At 39.2% G+C, this 5,603-nt stretch overlaps 1 non-coding gene across 1 annotated transcript; it reads left to right on the top strand.

Moving 5' to 3' along the window:
* Positions 1-2,043: 2,043 nt before the first annotated feature.
* On the top strand, positions 2,044-2,150 carry LOC139860907 (small nucleolar RNA R71). Its single transcript, XR_011763533.1, has one exon. It is a non-coding gene; the product is annotated as a small nucleolar RNA R71 (small nucleolar RNA).
* Positions 2,151-5,603: the final 3,453 nt, after the last annotated feature.

The raw sequence follows: 5,603 nt of genomic DNA, 5'->3' as shown, positions 1-5,603 counted from the left end.
GAAGAAGAGTCCGGCTCCCCTTGATCTGGTTCGGTTGGAGAGTGTGAGTTATTCAGAATGTTTTCATATTGTTCTTCCTCATTATCATTGGTATAGTGTTCTTCTGAGGATGCGTCTGATGAACAGGTTTCTTTAGTATTCTGATTCTCTACTTTGATACTTGCAGGATCGATTTCGATATTTTTAACCTCAGCCTTGTCAGCCTTCTTTTTGAAGCGAACGATTAAACTGTGATTTTCCGTCTCAAGCCTCATTAATTCTTCGTGATGCTCAATGCTTAGAGCGGGTATTATCGTAGTTTCTTTTATGACTTCCATTTCCTCTTCCTCTTCAGATTCCTCCTCTTCCTCTATTTCTTCGCTGGGATCCTCTTCTTCCATTTCTGGGTCGTCTACAGATTGTGATTCGACACCCATCTCGATATCATCGGCTGGTGGTGAAGGCTCGTCATCGGAATTGATCCGTCTGGTGGAAATAGCAAACATCTCTGCCTGTCCAGAATTATCGGTTGGTCGGTCAAGTTTGAAGGTAACGCTCTCCCCATGTGATCGCAAGATCAAGGTTTAATTATACACATCAATGACATTCCTAGCCGTATTCATGAAAAGTCTTCCTAACACTACTAGTGTGTGTAGGTCTTCTTTAATATCCATTACTACGAAATCCGTAGGATACAAGAATTTGTCGACTTTCACCAAGACGTTCTCAACTATGCCCTTAGGATATCAAATTGTGTGATCGGCAAGTTGGATTGTCATTTTAGTTGGTGACAAGTCTCCTAACTCTAATCTCTTGTAGAGAGATTAGGGGATTAGGTTGATACTTGCTCCTAAATCTGCTAGCGCATGAATGGTTCCAGATTGGTAGATTGAACACGGGAAAACGAATCGGCCCGTATCTCCTAGCTTTGGCGGTAGAGAGTTTCTGAATAATGCAGAGCATTCTTCACTCAGTGGAATTTTGTTAAAATATGGTATTTTTTCCTTTGTAGAGAGAATCCTTCGGATGGATCTCTTCTGGTTGGGGACTTTGGACATAGTGTCTAGGAATCTTCCATCAAGTTTGAAGGAATCAAGCTTGGATGGTTCCTCTTATAGCCTTCCAGGATAGGGTACACGAACTGGAGTTTCAGGGGTCAGCTTTTGAGTATATGTTGATTTGTTCTTGAGCCTTGCTGACCTTCTCCGTCGTTCTTCTTCTGGGATTACGGAATCCATTTGCTTTGCTTCTTCTATGTGGGGATTTTGGATAGTATTACTTGGTAACCTTCCATGCAGTCGGGTTTCAAGGTGTTGTGATAACTATCTAAGCTGCGTTTCTAGACTTTTGAGCAGAGCCAATTGCTTTCTCATTAGTATCCCCGTCTATTTATGTCTAGCTGTAGTTCTCTGATTTAGCTGTTGTTGTCCTTGAATGAACTGAGTCAACTGATCATCAGCTCCGATAGTGGGGTTAGCTGCTTTTGTAATCTGGGTGGTAGGGGAATTTTCCTCGACCGGTGGACCAGTGAGTGGAAGTGGTTGATCGTAGGTCAATTGAGATTGTTGGGCTGGATAAGGTGGATAGCGATAGCGAAAAGGCTGATTGCTTTGTTAGAATTGATTAACCCTAGGTTGTTGATTGAATCCGGGATTTGGTGGATGAGTTGGGTATTGAACGTAACAGACTGAACACTCATGGTTTTCGTACTCAAATTGATATTTTTCAGTGGGTTGCGGGTTGGTACAATTAACACAAGCCTGAGCTTGGTTGACCTGATGCGGCTGCGTCTTCAATTCTTCGAGTTGTTTAGTGAGAGATTCCATCTTATCCGTGCGGGATTTGATGGCCTCCGTTTGATTTTTAAGTGCAGAGAGTGGGGCAGATGATGAAGTTGCTTCACCACTGTTCCAGTCATGATGATGCATTGTCATGTTCTCGAACAATTCCCATGCTTCGTCTAAGGTTTGGTTCATCAGATTCCCTTGAGCTGCTGCATCAATCATCATCCTATGATTTACCGTAAGACCATTGTAGAAGGTACATATTTGGGCTGACCGTTCTAGCTGGTGATTAGGGCATTTCTTCAGCAGGGTTTTGAATCGCTCCCATGCTGTGTAAAGTGATTCATCATAACTTTGTTTGAAGTTAATGATGTCATTCTTTAGTTTGGTTTGTTTAGAATGAGGGAAATATTTGGTTAAGAATTTAGTAGCCATCTCCGTCCATGACGTGATGAAATCTTTTTCCAGTCCTTCGAACTAGGTTTGAGCATGATGAGTGAGAGAATAGGGAAACAAGTATAGTCGGACTATATCTTGTCCTATCCCTGGCTGTTTGTAGGAGTTCGAAAGAGATATGAATTTATCATTCGGTAATCCATGAAACTGACAGCTATTCTGGATGAGCTGGATGATGTGATGTTTTAACTCGAACGAGTGTCCTTGAATCTCTGGAAATCTGATCGGTCCTCCTCGACCTTCAATCGAGGGTTTGGTATTTTCTACTAAAGTAACGCGTAACACCATTCGATTTCAGATTCATGCTTCCTTGCGTGCTTTAGAGACTATTGCGTCTGGATCAGGTACGAATAACAACGGCCCTGGTCTAGATTGGGTTTGGGTCATACACTGGGTATGCTTTTTGTTTTTAATTTTAAGTAGATAAACTAGATTTCTAAAGTAATCTAAGGTAAGCTAAGCTAGTCTAAGGTAGTCTAAATCTAAGGTAGTCTATTCTAATTTGAAGTAATCTAATTTAACTAACTATCCTAAGGTTGAATATGTTTTTGGTTCTGGCTACTGATTCCCTGGTATTTCGATAACAGAGTTCCGTACGAACTATTCAACAAACCTGTTAGGTACCCGAGAATGAGTCAATCATACCCCCAAGAGATCCTTTAGATGAGGGCTATATAAAGGATCTAGGAACTCCATAGAAAATAACAATAGCCAATGTTATGTAATGAGATCAAGGAAGCCGTGGAATAGAAAATCTCATTTTCTCTCAACTTCTTGATTACTTTGTGGCTATTCGTTCCATTCATCGTGTTCATGTTGATCTTATAATCCAACATGTGGTATCAGAGCGGGATCTTCAACGAAACGAAGATGATCCGCATGAATATCGATGAATGTTCATATCCGACACCTTACACCTTCATATCTTCAACATGAAGATATTCGTATATTCGAACCTTCATCATGAAGATCTTCATATCTTCATGATGATCTTCAAACCTTCATCACTAGACCTTCGAATCTTCATATCGAATATTCGAATCTTCATCCGAAAATTTTCAAAAACACCGAATCTTATCTAACCGAACACAAACACATTCAAATGAGATTCAACCGTACCGAATCTCATTTTACCGAATCTAAACCGAAACTTATTCAAATTACCTAAAAACGACACATATTCAAATCAAACTCCAAATCACAAATCAATTACACAAAACAACAAATATCAAACACTATACATTCCAGATTACCGAATCCTATCTCACTCATATCTCATCTCACACCTACTGTACGAGACATTCATACACATATTCATGAATCTAAAATTCAAAGTTCAACAACTCATTAAATGATGATCATTCAATAATCTCATACACAAATTCATGTTCCAGATCAGATTAATATCAACAATTTCAAGTGATTATTTGTTGCTTCATTGCTACCGTACCATCACGAGGTCGTTGAGGTACTCGGAGTAATTCGGTCTATTTCAGATAAAATTGAACAGCGATTCAGGTTTCTGATCATTCACTCTAACTTCGTGATTCCTCAATTCGGATTGAGAAGCTTCATATATTCTTAGATCTCGAAGTCAATGCTTATGCAGAAAAAGTCAACCGAATTGATTTTAATAGAATTCGAAGTCTATAAGCTATTTCAGATCATGAGATCAATCAACAAAGCTTAGGAATTCAATTTCAAGCAAATTTCGTTAAGAATCCAAGGTGTGAAAGTGTCTGAAAATCGAAATCAAATTTTATGTTGAAGATGAAGCCATCGCTGTTTGTTCCTGTGCAAATATTCGATTTTAATTTACAAGTTGTTGTTGATTGAATGAATTTCTTTCTCAAAAAGGATTATTCTCAGGTTTTTCAATCAAGATTAATCGGTTTCTAGCTTCAGTTCAGTTGATTCAATCAAATTGATTTTTGTATTCATGTGAGCTCGATGACGGTTACTGTTCCAGACTTTGAATCTGATTCGGTATAGTAACTTCGATTCAGTATATGGCTGTTTTGAAGATGATTCGGTATGTTGCAAAGGTTATTACTGGATTCGGTACACCGTCTGATTCGATATTGAGTCAGTAATTGATTCGGTATATGGTGATGAATCATATTCGGTATGGACAAGATGATTATGATTTCGTATCTGTTATGAAACTTGGGATTGAAGATGACTCGGTACCAGTTCATGAATTTGGTTAGTGATTCGATATAGCAGGGGAATCAAATTCAGTATTGGTTTATTGGGCTGCCTAATTCATCAAGGCCCAATGTTCATTTCTTGTTTACTATGATGTTTTCTCTGTTGGGCCTACCGAATGTTCTAAGCCCAAATGAAAAGGCTTGAGTCCACTATCGAATTTGGTGACATTTTCACAAGTCCAGTCCTTATAAGTTTCAAAATTTTGCAAGATCAGTCCCAATACCGAATCTGGTGGATATTTTGACACATTTAGTCCCTGAAAGGTTTCAGATTTTTGCAAGAACGGTCCTTTACCGAATCTGGCTTTAATTTTGACAGTTTTGGCCCCTTACAGAATGTCAGATTTTTCAGAGATGGTCCTTTACCGAATCTTAACCTCCAAAGCGTATTTTTTTCACTATTTTCGAGACTCAAATTCACACGGCTTTTCTCATATGCATTCTTTACGATATTTTAGAGATTTGCCGAGCACATCAACCAAATTAAACAATGATGCTCTTATTTCATGTGAGCATCACTGTGGGGGAGATATGTATATGGTTGATGTGCTTGTGACTTCAATACGCGTATGGTATTGGACTCGGACTTTAAAGAAGACAAAATCGTTGCGTTACTTCTTTGACGAGTGAGCAAAGGAAAACGAAAAGCGACTTCCACATCCTTGGGGGAGTATTTGAGACATTAGGAACTTCGAAGGAGCCAACGATCTACACGCTTTATGAGACGATCATGTGTTTGATTGAAATCAAACTAGATCGGTCGTGCCCCATATTCTTTGTGAGGGGAGTTTATCTAGTTTTTCGAGCTTACTAATCAAGGCAAGTGTTGGAGGGGAGTTATATTTTTCTACGACATGAAGTGATGCTACGATGAATGTCACATTGTTGCGCATTTTCGCTGTGCAAACCCAAAGACCGTTGAAGGTAGAAGAATTCCAACATTGAAGATCTACTTCAACGGCCATGCAAGATTCATGAGGGGAGCTAGTTAGCGATAGCATGTCTCTTTCATGTAATTTTGTATGTTTCTCCTATGGAGTGTTCGTTTGGAAGTATGATTACCTCATGAGGGGAGATTGTTAGGTACCCGAGAATGAGTCAATCATACCCCCAAGAGATCCTTTATACGAGGGCTATATAAAGGATCTAGAAACTTCATAGAAAGTAACAATAG

This window comes from Rutidosis leptorrhynchoides, chromosome 7, assembly GCF_046630445.1.
Source record: "Rutidosis leptorrhynchoides isolate AG116_Rl617_1_P2 chromosome 7, CSIRO_AGI_Rlap_v1, whole genome shotgun sequence".
NCBI classification, from domain to species: domain Eukaryota; kingdom Viridiplantae; phylum Streptophyta; class Magnoliopsida; order Asterales; family Asteraceae; genus Rutidosis; species Rutidosis leptorrhynchoides.
This window is presented reverse-complemented; position numbering and strand designations above follow the sequence as displayed.